General features: G+C 37.7%; 2 pseudogenes; both read left to right on the top strand.

The window, feature by feature from the left end:
- The first annotated feature begins 9,364 nt into the window (after positions 1–9,364).
- Positions 9,365–10,569, top strand: LOC117426075 (mitochondrial ubiquitin ligase activator of NFKB 1-like; annotated as a pseudogene).
- A 1,935-nt stretch (positions 10,570–12,504) lies between these two features.
- On the top strand, positions 12,505–15,063 carry LOC117426079 (calcium/calmodulin-dependent protein kinase II inhibitor 1-like; annotated as a pseudogene).
- Positions 15,064–18,190: the final 3,127 nt, after the last annotated feature.

Raw genomic sequence — 18,190 nt, 5'->3', positions numbered from 1 at the left:
GGACGTGGCTAGGACGCTGAAGGACGAGTGTAAAATTACCTTGAGTGTTTTGTTGTGTCTAAAATCTACTTGTTTGTTATTATTAGATGGCAAACATGATCCGGAGCTGTCGCTACAGTCCAGCACTGAAACCAGAAAACACTGCACCACTGTACCACTAACAAAGTGTATTACACCACAAGCACAATAATAATCACTCTGGACTTGTGATCGTGTGTGTCTTTGTGTGTGTTCTACTGGGGTTATTATTTACAAACTGTGTCTTATTATTTCGGGATTGCAACCTGTTGTTTTGGAACATTGCTGTGTATTGCCTGGGATTTCTTTGTGGTCGCCAGACCAGGATTACAAATAAACATATTGTTTGGACCGTCAACATTGTTGTTTGGCTTCTGTTACGTAATCACATCACCACTACGCTTGCACGCTGCAAACCACTTTGCCACAAGTGCCTAATTATTTTACCCCCAATGTTCTCCCCAATTTAGAATGTCAAATTACATTCCCTCAGTGCAACAATTGGCCATGACAGCAAAAGAGAACTAAAGGTCACACAACAATGTCCATTAGATTCGTCTGCTACAGGGTTTAAATAGCATGTGACGTTTTGCATTTACCCTTGCAGCAATACTGATCAATATTTCTTGTGAAAAAATATGAAAAGGAAAGCAGTATTCAAGTCACTGCAAATATCACTTTAACAAGTCAGTTGACCTACATTATTCTATTCTGGGAAACAATGCTAGAACAAGAAGTACTTTGCTGCTAGAAAATGATAATTAAAGTAACTGATTATCAAGTAGCGTACTACTGCCCATTATACTTTACCAGTAATGCATTTCCTGCAAACAAGACATGGCCTAAGTTAAACTGGGTTATCTTACCAATGCTTTAAGAAGAAAAAAAATCTTTCCTCGTAAACAGCTTTTTTTCAAGATCCTTATTATTTCGATGTAGATTGTTCAGTCTTTTATTTTTTTAATTTATAGTCACTATATGGCCACTCCCTGCGCAGCAGCTATTAGGATCCCACTGAAGCCCACCTAAAATCCTACAGTATGTGCAGAAAAGAGTTTAAAGGTAGAAGCTATCAAGTGTGATGGCGGCTATTCCGTGTGTATCACAGAAAGCAGTGTAAGGCTGGGTGAGGGGCTATGACCTCTAACTAAGGAAGCGAATATCTATAGTTGTGAATTCAGAGAACATTCCCTTTCACCAGAACCAAAGAGAACATGCAGTGAGAAAGTGTTGTATGTTTATGAGAGCTAAGAATGTTTCAAACCCTTGGTTGGATGTGAACTTCTAATATTTCATGTTTCCCTTCCTGGAAACCCAAGAGCTGCTGATGAGAGGGGACCAGCAATGAGTCTGGAATTGGAACACATTATATTCGTAGCCTCTGAAATGGAAGCTAGCTGGTATATTCAATCCCAGATACAGTTTACAGCAAAGCAAGTCTCCAGAGCCAGTGCAGCTGAATCCACCACACCAGCATCTCTGACAAGCAAACACCACTGCTGGGCTTTCCTTCAGGAACAGTAATAATAATAACCTGCAATAGAAAATTGCCAAAGTATGACATTTTGACAGTCCACACACACTCGTCAAATTTTGCTACCTTCAGTATAGAATTGCCAAGGTATGAAAATGTGACAGCTGATCCATTTGAGCCATCTATCAATCGGTAGAAATAGAATATTACTAAAATACTGTATTACACTTTCACAACACACAGGATGTGGTACATATATATACATAGGGCAGCAGTGTGGAGTAGTGGTTAGGGCTCTGGACTCTTGACCGGAGAGTTGTGGGTTCAATCCCAGGTGGGGGACACTGCTGCTGTACCCTTGAGCAAGGTACTTTACCTAGATTACTCCAGTAAAAACCCAACTGTATAAATGGGTAATTGTATGTAAAAATAATGTGATATCTTGTAACAATTGTAAGTCCCCGATACAAAAAAAAAATGAAATCGGTGTATAGCTAATAAACACCAGAAAATGTATTCAAGTCACGTTGACTTCACCTCTTTCCAATTAAAAAACAAGCAAAAAACCTACTACCTTTCCCAGTTCTGTTGTTGGGCAATGTCTCACCTTCCAGACTTGTATCTATCATTGATTCATTCTGAATACTTTAAAACCACCCAGACTACTGAGTGGCAGCAAATTCCTACACATCTATTGGACTACGCTTGCGAGACTTAAAACGAGATTGCAATTAGAAGACTTGCTCGCAGGATTCAAAGCTGTATTGCAGTTTTAGGAGGCAGTGCGGTCAAGTGGTTAAAGTCCAGGGCTTGGAAACAGAAGGTCACCAGTTCAAATCACACCTCTGCCACTGACTGACTCACTGACTCCTTGTGTTCCATCCTGTGGATGAGATGTTAAATTAATGTCCTATTGTGGTCCACTATGCCTACACACAACCCCCCCCCCCCCCCCCCCCCCGAAGAATGTGCCCGTGTCTATAACTATAAAGGATTTTGTTGTGGAAAACAGCAAAGGAAAGAATAAGGTACAATTTAAGTGTAGAAGTACTGTTGAGTTATAATACATATTTTGAGAGAAAAACGCCCAAGCATTTTGGAAAGTAACATAAAACAATACTGTCATATGGTATATAAAAAACATAAGCCTGTTACCTTGCCAACAGTCCCCGTTTGACTTCAGTGTTTTATTGCTGCCATCTGCTGCTGAACTGAAGTATAATTTACTGCTCTCACAGTGATGACAGAATCCACGTTCCGGGGTGGAATTTCTGCTTCTTGCTTTTCATGAATTATACACATCTCGGGGTGAAGTTGTTTTGTTTACTTTTTACCCACTTGCATGCTAATTGCGAATGCCAGGTGCTAAATTAACACAATGTTTTAGTCATTCCTAATATAAAAAGTGAATTAATAATGTTGTATATATACATGTACCGGTAACATGTAATGGTACTCGCTGAACTCTCAACAGGAAGTGTTTGTGTGCTGGGAAGTAAGTGGCGGGGACGGTTGGACCCAAGAAAATAAATAGTATTGGTTACAGTTCCTAGCAGAGCAGTGAACAGTGGAAATGAGTACGATAGTATCCCACCATGCACTGTATTTGATTTTAAAATAATGTGTTATGCTTCATATTAATAGAGGTGCATATTGCTAAAAAGAAATAACGGCCCCTCTTTTGAACAGCGGTATCGGCGCTATGCTTCAGAGCGGGAGGTCCCGCGTTCACGTCCCACCTCTGCCTGTGAGAAACCCCTGTCTGTGGGAATTGCAGTTCACCACAGTATCTTGCCTGATACTAATTCTGGTCCCTAATTACATGCATTGTTCATCGCCGATCCTACTTTTAACTTGAATTTCATTTTTGCAGACGCCTAATTTAACGTTGTGCTTTTGTTGTTTTCCCCACTAGTTTAACAGAGAGATGTCCTGACAGAATTCTTTTTTTTAAGTATGCTCAGTGCAGAGTGTACACTGATAGGAAGTCCTTCAGGCGCATGCTCTGAGTATTTCACCAAACATCCAACAAAGCATTTTAAAATATTGCAGGATACACAAAAAATGTAGTTCGGTATTACAGCATCCACACTTCTGACAAACCGCACTGTCTGATGCGATCGAATTAGAACCGGATGTGAGACGGTGTAAACGCTGTGTACTGTGGACACTAACCGTATTAAGCACTTTTAAGCCGGTTTAAAGGCATAGTGTGGACAGGGCGAAAAACTGCTACCTATTTTAAGGGATGAGAAAGTACGTGTTTTGTATGGTTACATTTGACTCCACATGTAATAATTAGTTTTATAGTAAATACAGACAACTGGTGTTAATGAACGATAAAGTGTACTATAGCTAGGTACATTTAATAAAGAGATATTTTCTCGTGTGAATTCTGATCATTTTGTTAATATTAGTTTAAAAAATATGTAATGTCAATTATATTACATTATTTTAGTTCTGCTATTTTTTAGAACCTTTTCAAACTACTCTTAACCACCAAGATTAATTGTTGGATTGTTTTAACTTGACCACAATGAAATTAAATTTTGGTACAGGTGGCAGGTTTGACGTTATACATGTCATATTTTGCTACCGTTACAGGTAATCCAAACTAATTGGGGTCAATAGACGAAGCGAAAGTGAAACTGATTTTGCTTGAGTTTTTATCTCGTAGTTAAATGACACTTTGAAAATGTGAGACACATTGAAATTAAAGTATTGTGCAATTTATGCCGGCACATGCACTGTAGGTCTCTGGCTTTATAGTAATACAATATGATTTGTAGATGTGGTGTTTGTCTGTTTTAGAGTGCTCTGACTAGGTTTAGGGTGTATAGTCTGTTTTTAGAGTGCTCTGACTGGGTTTAGGGTGTATAGTCTTGTAGAGTGCTCTGACTGGGTTGAGGGTGTATAGTCTTGTAGAGTGCTCTGACTGGGTTTAGGGTGTATAGTCTTGTAGAGTGCTCTGACTGGGTTTATGGTGTAAAGTCTTGTAGAGTGCTCTGACTGGGTTTAGGGTGTATAGTTTTGTAGAGTGCTCTGACTGGGTTTAGGAGCTGCTTTGCCTGCCACAAATATGTAAGGCTAGGTTAGTGTTCCAGTTTCCTTTTGTTTTTTGACCAACACGCTGCTGTGGACTAGACGTGCTTCTGGTTACTGATCTGTAAAGACACTTGGGCTACTTTACTTGACTTACTGTGTATCTGTGGCAGGCAACTAGAACCGAAGAACAGCAGTGAAAGCAGCTTAACAAGAACAAACACAACGTTTCAGACATAGGAATAATCAATCCATCTTCATTTCTTAGATATTGCGCCTTTCGCAATGCATCGCCTCAAAGAGCTTTAAAGATAAAATAACAAAACATTAATAATATACTAGTCTGAAAAACAGTAAAAGATGATACCCCTTTAAATGACATACATCCAAATAATACAAATATATTTTTAATCATACTTTAAAAAGCAGTGGCAAAATGTATATCATTTATAAAAATGAAATAGTATAACACCTGCTAAATTATAAAAATGTGTTTTTAATCTGAATTTAAATGCAATGAGAGATTGTGCCTCCCATACAAATTGACGCAGATCATTCCACAGCTTAGGAGCTAAAGCTGAACGCTCTGCCACCTGCCTTTGTTCTCTTTATCCATGGAATACTGAGCAAGCCTTCATCCTGTGATCTAAGAGAGCGACTCGGGATATAGGGGGTCAGCAAATCTTTTAGAGGCAGATTAGGGGAGCAAGGCCTTATATCTCAAAATGAACCTCTCGAGAATCACTCAAAATGATTGCAAGCACCATAAAAAGGTAAAGGATAAAGGCAATGTTATTTATTTATTTATTTATTGCATTTATATTGCTCTTTTTATACAAAAGTATCGCGAAGCACTGTGCTATACATAGCAGAAAAAAATAACAAACCACAATACATTTGTATAACATGTCACACATACAACTGCCACAATCAGAGTACTACATAACATATTTAAATAACAGTATACACATAATACCAAAGCAGCAATTTTAAAGTTACATTAAAACCCACTAAGATAAGAAACCCATTTTTTAAAAGTGTTTTTAGTTTTGACTTGAAAACTGTAACGGTCCCAGCTTCCCTGACAAACGAAGGCAGAGCATTCCATAATTGAGGAGCTCTACAAGAAAAAGCCCTACCTCCCGTGTTGCTTTTGTTGACCCTAGGAACAACCAGCAGCCCTGCATACTGTGATCTCAGAGTGCGGTTTGGAAGATGCGGGGTCAGTAACTCCTGCAAATAACTAGGTGCTAATCCATCCAGGGTCTTGTAAGTTAACAGCAAAATCTTGAAATCAATTCTGTAAGAACATAAGAAAGGTTACAAATGAGAGGAGGCCATTCGGCCCATCTTGCTCGTTTGGCGGTTAGTGGTTTATTGATCCCAGAATCTCATCAAGCAGCTTCTTGAAGGATCCCAGGGTGTCCACTTCAACAACATTACTGGGGAGTTGGTTCCAGACTCCCACAATTCTCTGTAAAAAAGTGCCACCGAATGCCCCTTTATCTAATCTCCATTTGTGACCCCTGGTCTTTGTTTCTTTTTTTAGGTCGAAAAAGTCCCCACATTGTCAATACCTTTTAGAATTTTGAATGCTTGAATCCGATCACCGCATAGTCGTCTTTGTTCAAGACTGAATAGATTCAATGTATTCCTTTTATACTTCTATACTGCACAGGGAGCAACTTACTTCTAATGTAAAGGATAAAGAAAATGTTATTTGAATAAGGTGACCAGCAGACGTCCCGTTTTGGACAGGACAGTCCCACTTTTGGAACACTGATCCCAGTGTCCCTGGAACCTTTCTGGGGACGCTCATTTCGTTCGCGTCGGTAACAGAATATTGTATTTTCATGCAGGCTGCTGTATTACCATGTCTAACTTACTACAGTAAAATGACACTTGATGTGACTGAAGGGCAGGTTGAACGACCAGTAGGACTGAAAAGCGGTTGTACAAAGACCGTGTCATTTGAAACTACTCACTCTTAATTCTTTCAGAAGGCCTGTGTAGTGGTGTAGTTATACAGAGGTAAAACCAAACAAGTTAAAGCACTGAGTCAATATTATTTCGCTGTGGTTTTGTATCCAGGACTCTTGACGGTCCAGGTAAAGTGCTGGGAGCGGCTTTGATGAGATTTCATTTTAGTATTACTAACATATAAATAATATACTAACTGTGTCCGCCCCAGCACTACACCTGCATGGTCACAGGTCACACGATGTAAAAAGTTTAAAAAATTGCGTGGCTTTGCCATGAAATGAGAGACAGATATCCTGACCTTGATAAAAGGATTTGATTACAGTTTGCTGCAAGGTAGTACAGTATAGGTAACTAAGTCAAGCAGAGAAACAATTCATCTGGTGTCCCTTCTGCAGTACAGTACAGTGGCACTGACCAAAACGTCTGTCTACTTGACTTGTCTTTTAACCCAATGTCTAGTACCAATGCTTATTGGTGAAAATTACATCAGTACACAATGTGTGTGTGTGTGTATATATATATATATATATATATATATATACACTACCGGTCAAAAGTATTAAAACACCTCAATTTTTCCAGTTTTTATTGAAATTTACGCAGTTTAATGTCTCAATGTACTCTGAAATTAAAGCATAGAACAAATAAATAATTGGAGATAAAAAAAGAAATCATGGAATCGTTTTGTTTAACAAAATTTAATCTAAATTTTTGACTCATCAAAGTAGCCACCTTTTGCAGATATAACAGCCGAACACACTCGTGGCATTCTTTCTACAATGGAAATCAAATATTGTTCGGAAAGTTCTTCCCAACACTGTTGCAGAAGTTCCCACAAATGTGTTGCACTTGTAGGTTGCTTTGCTTTCACCCTTCTGTCCAGTTCATCCCAAACCAGCTCGATGGGGTTTAAGTCTGGAGACTGTGCTGGCCATTCCATGATTTGAAGCCTACCGTCTTGTTCTTTTCTTCTAAGGTAGTTCTGACATAGCCTGGAGGTATGTTTTAGGTCATTATCTTGCTGTAGGATGAACCCCTGACCAACTAGGCGTATACCAGAGGGTATTGCATGGCGCTGCAAAATGCTGTGGTAGCAGTTTTGGTTCAGGGTGCCACTCACTCTGAGCAAGTCGTCGACTCTGGATCCAGCAAAAGAGCCCCAGACCATCACGCTTCCTCCTCCATGTTTGACAGTTGGTGTCACATACCGAGGAACCATCCTTTCGCCTACTCGACGGCGTACAAAAACCCTGCGTGATGAACCGAAGATTTCAAATTTTGATTCATCGGTCCATAAGACCTTCTTCCAGTCTTCAGTAGTCCACTGGCGGTGCTTCATGGCCCAGGCAAGCCTCTTTTTCTTATTTTGCCATCTTAGCAATGGCTTTCTTACTGCCACTCGACCTGTCAAACCTGCAGCTCGAAGTCAAAAAGGAATCTAAATGCTTGCAACATTTGTTTTGGTCACCTCGCCACAAAAAAGACATTTAGCACTCAAGAAGGTACAGAGAGGAGCAACTGGGCTGATCCCAGGACTTCACCACATGAGCTGGGAGGAAAGGCTAAGGGAATGAAATCTAGCCTAGAAACGAGAAGGGAAAGAGGGGACTTCATTAAAGTCTATACAAATTCTGAATGGTATAGATAACCCAAGTCGCTACTTCAAATTTCTCACAGAGAGTAGAAGAAGAGGGCATAAATGGAAGCTGAGTAAGTCTAAGTCTAAGAACAGAAGGTAGGAAGCACTTTTTCACACAGAGTTATAAATGCGTGGAATAGATTAGCAGGTGAAGATCTAAAACGACTGGATTGTGTACCTAACGGCCTCGTCTCCTTATGCTCTAACTGATGTAAATTGTCCTTTACACGACTTATGCACTACAAATGGCATGAAATGTATTCTCTAATATATGTAAGCAGCATCTCCCTGTTGAAAGTCAATTCCGCTCACAGTGGGCAAAGCAGCCGTAGATCATTTGTTTAGCAGGTCCTTCCATGTCAAAAACTGCTCAAATGACTGCAGTTCTACAAATAGCCTTTTAACTCTGGAATATGAATGATCCAGAACAATTTAAACACTTTGAAGTATTGTTATGTAGAATCAGTTTAATGGTTATTTTAGCCATGTTGTGCCTTATTTATTGTGAACTAAACATCTTTATTCTTGAAATTTATGAAAAGAGTTCTATAAGTTACAAGTAAAAAATGAAAGTGTAACTCTTTGTACTGTTTAGAATCTGCAGGAGGGTTCATGAACAACACACCATGGCCTGCAGTATCAGGGTCTTTTTCTTTTGAAGAAGAATACTATAAATGTTACTTGTAACAAACAACGCTGAGTCTTTAAATGAACCTTCAGAGTTGTTACTTTGTTACACATAGACCCTGTGAAGGCCTTCATTAATCTGGCATGTAAAAAAAGAAAAAGCAAACAATAATATAGAACGTTTAAATGGAGGTTCATCTGATCCTTTACATGGGCCAGGGCTTTAAATCTACACACTGCCATTGCTGTCTACATGTAAACATGTAAACTACTTGTAAAGAAAGAGTTCTGTAATACTGTTTTCACACTTCACCATAACTAATCCAGCCTTGAATCTGGTAGTCAAATCAAGGAGTAGTTAATGTGGCTTCGCTCCCTGTTCTGTTCACACTAGAGATTAACCGCAGATTTGATGCAGTTTAGTTTTTCTTCAGGGTAGACACACTAAAGCTGGAGTTGACTCTGCAGTGCAGCGCTTTGATCTGCGCCTGTGTAAAGCACATCTTTCAAGCATGACACGCGCAATCAAAAAAGTAAGTCGCATTATTTTTCAATGTGGCTCAATTTGTTTACACACGCTTATGTCGGGTAAAATTACCCTGGAAGTAATTAATGTGGACTCGAAACTACTCCAGGAGGTGGATTAGTTGGTCCAGTAGAGAGTTTGTACTAAGACATATTGAAGCAAGTCCTTCATTGAGCATTTAACACCACTCTAAATTGCCAGTGTGAAAACGGTATAATAATGCATCTTCCTAATGAGCATTGTTTATGAATCAACCTGTATATCTGGTAAGCAACATCTTACTGTGATAAAAATGACAAAATCCTTTGTTGTTTTTAAAAAGTCTCCATAATAGTTTTTCTTCCTTGTCAACCAGAATGACTGCGAAAAGAAAATTCTCAGCGCACAAACACGGTGCCCTTTGACCTGGTGTCACATGACGACAGTGTGGACATTGCCGTGAGAGTTCTCAAACCACTGGAAGCAGCTGAACTAGACCTTGAAAAGGTGTACGAGAAGTTCCACCCCACAGTCCAGTCCTTTACTGACGTAATAGGCATTTCATCAGTGGGGAGCGGCCGAAAGGCATCCAAGAAACTGAAGAGATGCTGAAGGTTGGAGCAACTGTAACAGGAGTAGGGGAACTGGTACTGGATAGAAACATTATAAAACTACAACCCCCAAAGCAGGGAATGCAGTATTACATCAGCCAAATGGATTATGAATCACTCCTGCAGAAGCAGCAGTCCAGCGTGAAAATCTGGAAGATCTTGACTGTTGTTTTTGGCATCGCTACCTGCGCCACTTTGTTTTTTATACTGAGAAAACAATATCGACATTACATGGAGCAAAAGAGACAACAAAACATACAGGAGGAGTTTAGGGAGATGCAAACTCAGCATTTGAGAGAGATTAATTTAGAGGAAGACTTGATTTCCAGAATGCATGCATTATCTGTCTGAGTTGCGACAGATCTTGCGTGTTCTTAGAATGTGGACATGTTTGCTCCTGTGACGAATGCTATCAGGCTTTGCCCACTCCTAAAAAGTGTCCCATTTGTAGAAGTGCTATTTCGAGAGTGGTTCCTTTGTACAGTAGTTAATTTTTAATGTAGGTGAGTTACATGCTTTTCTAAAAATTAGTGCTTTTTTCAGTTGAATTGTTACCGCTTCAAAATCTTCCTTTGCAATTGAAAAATGATAAGAACACCTGTAACATTTATTTCTGTTCTTGCATTGATGCAAATTAGTATTCTCAAATGGAATTGGTTATTATTTATCCTCAGGCTCGATTTGTGTTTATTGTTGAAGCAGGTTACTTAAATGGCATCTTCCTTTTAAATCAAGGATTGAAATATATTCCTATGATGATGGTGGTGGCTGGTCAAAATAACAAAGCCTATATAAAATGATTGCAGTTAAAGCGTATGATTAATTCATTATTGTTTTGTCTTTAAAATGAAAAAAGTAATTGATATATTTGTAAAACTCTATATGAAATAATAAATGATTAACTGTGCTTCTTCTTTGGGTGTTTGTGTGTCTGAGCACAACCATTGTGAATTACCATGTTAGGCAAACACTGTTCTGGTTTTTATTTGATTAAAAGGATGTACTAAATCCTACCTTAAATGCAGTGCCATAGTTTTGTTTATCACAAAATCTTGGTTATGAAAAAAGACGCACTCCATGGAAAAGGTTGAAGGAATTTTAGGCATTTGAATCATGTGACTCATGGAAGATGCTATAACTGGAACAACGATATGAACTGGCTCGCAACTTTTTTAGGACCTCACCTCCACTGACAGTGGCAGAGTCTACACAGCATGCTGGAAGGTGTCTCAAGGAACGCATTTAGTCATTAGTATTTCAGACATGTCAAGCCTCCGTCCACAATTTCTTATAATGTTAAGTGATTGCGACTCCCGTAATTCCTACTACCAAGAAATTATCAAGGATATTTAATGAGAGTTTTATTGTAATTTGGAACCAGCAAAAATAATCTGCTTCATTTAAATCTTTAGGGATTAATTAACTTTAATGATTTTCTGTCGTTTTCGTTTTTTCAAAGCTAGACGTTCTATCTGAATGTACTTGCTACCTTTTCATTTGTTATTTATAAAGTAGACACATGCTATGTAGGAAGCAACATTTCAAACCTGAATCTTTCCAAAACACAATTAACAGCAAGAATTAAATGTGAGTATTTCATGGGTGTGCTCTCTCCACACTGAAATTAATTGACACATGAGTTATATTACATGACTCGCATCTGAACAAGACAACCAAGGAAATCAAAATGCTTATACAGCTGTGGTTTTACATCACCCTATAGAATGAACTCATTTTGCTTACATTAACACATTGAATTACAATACATACAATTCTGTAGTTTGACATTTTGAAATCTAATGCCATAGAATTAAATAGCAAAAGCTGTAAATTAGGAAAACTCCTATTACACACTGAACCCTATTCTACAAGCATTCTTTATCATTGTGTCCAAAATAAAATGGACAAATTCACAACATGCTGTGCAGGAGAAGTTGTCAAGCAACGTACCTGAAAAAATATATATTTTACTACCAGGAGAGGGGGGTAATGTTATACTGGGGATAAAGAATCTGCTGCTGAAAGCGAGGCTTTACTAGCTCCGTGTGAAAAAGTGCTGCAGTACTGCCTGAGTCATAAACACAAGCAGCAAAGTGAATATACCATGTAAACATTGCACAGGAAACGGGTCAAACGTGCATGATGAACAAAATATACACTCTTCATAAATATAGGCCTCCCTATGTACTGTAGGGAGGCCTATATTTATAATTTGACTTAAATTCTCAAAAAACAATATCTGAGCTTTGGTTATCCAGTTGCTGCTAATCTTCATTTCAACTCAATTTACCTTTATAATATTGCCAAATATATGTAATATATTACTATTTATCTAGGTACAGCGCATACAGAGTGTTCCCATTGACTCTGGGGTACCCAGACTGCGTGAGGGTGTGTTACATTGCTTTACTTTCTGTTAATGTTAAATAGTTCCACATGGTTTTTTATATATAATGGTGTCCTAACTAACAATTCAAATATATTATCTGAATTACCTATCTATTCTATCTGTCTATCTCTGTGTGTGTGTGTGTGTGTGTGTGTGTGTGTCTATACAATTCCATGTTTTCAGTAACATTAGTTTAGTTACCTTCACCTTTCCACACGTATCGTTGTTTTGTTTTGAAGATGGGGCGCGCCTCATACCTGCACACGCATGCTGGGTATTGTAATGCCCGCTGTTCTTTACATTTGCACGCTTACATGAACTGGCTTTCTTGGTAGCAGACGTCTTTTAAATGTTTTTTTTTTCTAACAATACAGTAGGACATGGTGTGCTAGAGGATGACAAAGCCTAAAACATCTCACCACATCACAGAAAGAAGTAAATGTGAAGTGAAGCCCTGCGATGGGAGAGCACAATGGAACAGGAAAATGCAACCTCAGTGACGTGTTTTTGCTCTGTAGTCTCCAGGGATCTCTGTTTTGCAGCGCTCCACGATTTGCATTTTTCTCTACACCAGCCCTTCCAAGCGACTTTCCAAACAACCAAAAGCAGCGCCAACCTCGCTAATTTCACCCTGTTGTCCAGAAACACAAATATACGCAGAATTTGAACTGGAAAAAACATTTAATAATGCGCGTGTTCTAAAGGAAACTGAATTCTGTGACATTCGTACCGACCACTGTGATCTTTTTAGAAAAAAAGAAGAACAGACTGCAGCTGTAGTTTGTAGGTTGTTTTCCACACGAGCTTTGGTTAAATATTAATTGCTGATTTGAAAAAAAAAGAAAAATATAAATATGTCCCAAGTGTTGCCTTATAACGAGGAGAAAATGACTCGCTATGGCGATGACGGCGAGGTTGGACAGCTCTCCTTCACCTGTCGTCATCAGGATACCAACAACTTCTTTGCATCAGGACAAAACAAAAGACCCCGAAACTTGGGCAGATTGGACGAAGCAAAAGAGGTGAGACGACTCTGTGCATTTACGCCATATACATAATAACAAAAGGCAATGGTGATCAGTCGCCATTTATACCATGAATCATTTTTACAATAAACGATACAATAAACGATAGCTATGTTGTGTCTACAATACTAGCTGATGCAAATGATCTCGTTGGTTTGCTTTCTGTATTTATTTATTTTTTAAGTGATGATAGTATCGATAATAATAGTATTTACATCTTAGTTACATTGCTTACTATGCATATTTGTATTACCTTTCTTAAAACATCGCTTAAGTAACCCTTCATTGAGATGTTTTGCTATGTACTTTGATGACGCGACTCGGGTTTGTTTTGTGCCTTGCAGCACTGTGTTATTTTACTTCAGCCGCTATTGTTAAGCGTGTTTCTTTAAATATTAAACATAATGATGCACATCATAAGCTAATAAAGTCGGGGTTACTGTTATTGAATTGTAGTGCTTAGCAAAATTACCCATATTGAACTACATTTATGAATTGGTAATATTCATTGTAGCTCTGTATATGCCTTTGTAAAAACGAGCTGTAAAACTGTTGAAATAAATTCTTAGGACAAATGTAAATGCAATGTATGCAATGCACTAGCATTTCTGATCAAATGCAATTCGATTTACCGCACCACAAGCTGATGTTTCGCACCTGTTTTTCAACTTTAAGGCATTCGTGTTCGTTTCAGATGATATTGATACCAAACGGGAAACGTTCACTTGTAACAATGTACATGTTAATACATTGTTAAACCATTGTTAATTGCGTTTAACGTCTATTAAATTGACATCAAAGACGCTGAATACAAAATAAACAAACCAGAAGAACATAGTTACTGATGGTATGATGGTATGGCATATTCAATATGTATTTGAAGTATTAGTACTTCAACCTTAGCGCTGTGCTCATGATTAATTTGAGATCATTAGTGTGCCATTACATTTTATTTTTCTTCTCTGCAGTTGTCATTGAAGATGACAGAATTGATGATGTGCTGAAAAATATGACAGAAAAGGCACCTCCGGGAGTCTAAAGAACCCAAAGACAGTGGCGAAGGAATTATTCCAATGTATCACCTTTTTGGCAAAAGCACTTTGAAATCCTTCACACACGGGCCGTGACGATCCCCACTGCAAGCGGCTACAGTGTCCAATTTCAGGCTTGCGAACAGCAAAGTCGAGGCAAGAAGGAAGTTGATGAGGAAGCTTTTAATGACGTGAATTAAAAAGCATATTGATTATTCAGGCCCATGTAAAATGTTTAATAACAAGGATATATGCTACCATACACAGAAGCAGTATTGTACATTTATATCTGGAATAAACGAGAAGAATCGACGCAGCTAAGCACAGTGAAGTATGTATCGCGATCGGTTTTATTCTGTTGCTGTACTTTCTGGCTGTAGTTCTGAATGAGCACTTTTTTACAATATTGCAAAATGATTTTGTGCAAATTGGATGTAAAACGCTATTAAGTTTAATGTCATAGCTGTATATAGAAAACAAATATATATATACATTATTATTATTATTATTATTATTATTATTATTATTATTATTATTATTATTATTATTATTATGGATACATTTTTGCAGTGTTACAGGACTGAACAATGAGTTTTATATGGAATGACAAATTGAAGGTATCATCTTTTTAAAATTATAAATCAATGTTGCTTGATTTCTCTGTTGCTACAAGCAGCCTGCTCAATTTACAGTAAAACAAAGCTAATTTTATATTAGAAGCTATTTATATATATATATATATATATATATATATATATATATATATATATATATATATATATATATATATATTTATATATATATATATATATATATATATATATATATATATATATATATATATTAAAACAAATTAACATGTTACCTATAGTGCGGTTCTCAAATGTTTTGTTAATGTGGTAGTTATTATACTTTATATATATATATATATATATATATATATATATATATATATATATATATATATATATATATATATATATATATATATATATATATATAGTACAGAGCATTATCACACCAGTGCCAAATATATTTGAAGATGCTAGACAAGCTGGTAGTCTGTTCTCTTGGTGTATGTTTTGGCTCCACCATTTCTATGTTCTAGGGCTCTTTCTTAATGGTACAATACCTGCTCTTGCATGAGATGTGCACAAATGCCTCCTTCTTGAGGAATCTGTATAATAATATACATCTTGTTTGCAACTTTGAATGACAGACTTAAGAATGTTCTTATTTGAATATGCTATATGTTGCATCTCTACACTATATCCACTTGAACAGGGCTATTTCTGTAATGTATAATAAAACAGAAAACCTTCTCTCTCTGCGAATCTTCATTTGCAGCCCATTCAATTCTTATCGCTCTATTAAAGTTATTAAGACTTTCTTGATCCATTCACACAGATTTTGAAGCTTCATTCATTAGCGAAGTTAGATTCAGTTTAATTTCTCAATGTTTAAACTTTTGGATTCAGCACGTTTAAAATAAACAAAAAGAGCCACAATGAGAAGAACTCCATGTGAGTGCTGTTACTTTTTTATGAGATTACATATTTACAACACGTGAGTATGGTATGAACAAAGATGAGAAGACCATTTGAGTGCTGTTACACACGAGTACTGTATGAACAAAGCTGGAATAAATAACCCCACTGTATAAGCACTGCGACTGTATCTGACATACATATATTTGAATGGATAAACATTTAGAAAAAATCTAACAGCTGGAAAATGTTTAAGCACTATTGACATCCCTGTTATTTATGGCCATCTTTGAACAGCTGTAATATAATGAGGCCTGGTTTAAATATCTAAACCAGTGGTTCCCAAACTTTAAGGGACCACAGACAACTTTCAAGACTCTACATTTCTTGCGCACCACCATACATCCTAGTAATAACATTTTGTTTAAATACACACTAAAAAAAATATATAAATTAAAATAAAGTAAACTATGAAAGCAAAAGACTTATGTTTCTTGAAGGTATAGTCAAAGCAGGAAAAGATTCATGTAGCTGTGTTCCTAGGCTTTGAAGAAGTTCTTTGAAGGCATCATTCACGTCACAGGGAAGCTGTTCTTCAGTTTCACCAATGAAATCGCTCAGTGTAGGAAATGATTCGGAGTTTGACCTATCAAGACGAAGGACCCATGGCTCAAGTTTCTTTATCATTTTAAATTCATACCTGATGAACGTCAAAAGCAGGGCAACGTCAGTGGATTCATCAATTTGAAGTCAAAAGCTACGACTTTTTCTGATTCTTGACATGAGCTGTTCCTTTACATTTTCCTCCATATCCATTATTCTACATTGCACTGTATTGTTAGACAATGGAATTAAATCTATTTTCATCCTAGCATTTTCTCCGAGCATTGTGCTAACCATGTCCTTTGTTGCTGGTAAGATTAGTTCTTCCCCTATCGTGTGAGGGTTCCCTGCCTTTGCAATACACAAACGCACTCCATAAGAAGAATCCACACTGTTTTTTAACACTGCCAGTGCAGTCAACTGGATTGCTTTCTTACCTCAAGCAGCTCTTTCAGTTTGTTACTAAAAAACGGGTTTATCAACAAGGTTTTTGTACTTGCTTTCTAACTGGAACATTTATTTGCCAGTTTTATATTCATTAGCTAACACTTTGTACTCTTCAAAAACATTTCTAAATACTTCTCACAGTATCTTTGGACAACTTTTCGTTTCTTTAAATCAACAGCTGAACTTTGTAATTGACAGTCTTCTTCATTTTCTGTCACGTTCTGCTTTAACAAGCCCGTTTTTATCCACAAATAGACCATTTAAATAACAGATTTAAATAACAGTATACACATAATACAAAACCAGGAATTTTAAGGTTACATTAAAACCCACTAAGAAAAGAGAGCTGTTTTATAAAAGTGCTTTTTTGTCTTGACTAGAAAACTAGAAAATTCATTAGATGTGTGGAATTGTACGACCCAAGTAACAACCTACGGGCCACCACACCATTGTTTCAAATACCAGCACACATGGTGATGTTGCTCCACGCCATCATCTGAAATGGCAGCACACATGGTGATGTTGCTCCACGCCATCTACTCAAATGGCAGCACACATGGCGATGTTGCTCCCACGCCATAGTCTCAAATGGCAGCACACATGGTGATGTTGCTCCCACGCCATCGTCTCAAATGGCAGCACACATGGTGATGCTGCTCCCACACCATCGTCTCAAATGGCAGCACACATGGTGATGTTGCTCCACACCATCGTCTCAAATGGCAACACACATGGTGATGTTGCTCCACGCCATCGTCTCAAATGGCAGCACACATGGTGATGTTGCTCCCACGTCATCGTCTCAAATGGCAGCAAACATGGTGATGTTGCTCCCACGCCATCGTCTCAAATGGCAGCACACATGGTGATGTTGTTCCCATGCCATCGTCTGACAAAAAATTAGGATTTTTTGTCACTGATCTACACAAAATAGTCCATAATGTCGAAGTGGGGAAAAAAATCTACATATTTTTCAAAATTATTTACAAATTAAAAACTGAAAAGTCTTGATTGCATAAGTATTCACCCCTTTGCTGTGACACCCCTAAATAAGCTCTGGTTCAACCAATTGCCTTCAGAAGTCACATAATTAGTTGAATGGAGTCCACCTGTGTGCAATTAAAGTGTCACATGCTCTCAGATTAAATACACCTGTTTCTGGAAGGCCCCAGAGTTTGTTAGAGAGCATATCTAAACAAACAGCATCATGAAGACCAAGGAGCTATCAAAACAAGTCCGGGATAAAGTTCTGGAGAAGCACCAATCAGGGTAAAAAATATACTAAACTTTGAACATCCCCGGAGCACCG

Source organism: Acipenser ruthenus, chromosome 27 (genome assembly GCF_902713425.1).
Source record: "Acipenser ruthenus chromosome 27, fAciRut3.2 maternal haplotype, whole genome shotgun sequence".
Classification (NCBI taxonomy): Eukaryota; Metazoa; Chordata; class Actinopteri; order Acipenseriformes; family Acipenseridae; genus Acipenser; species Acipenser ruthenus.
Note: the sequence above shows the minus strand (reverse complement) of the source record. Positions and strands in the feature narration are given on the sequence as shown.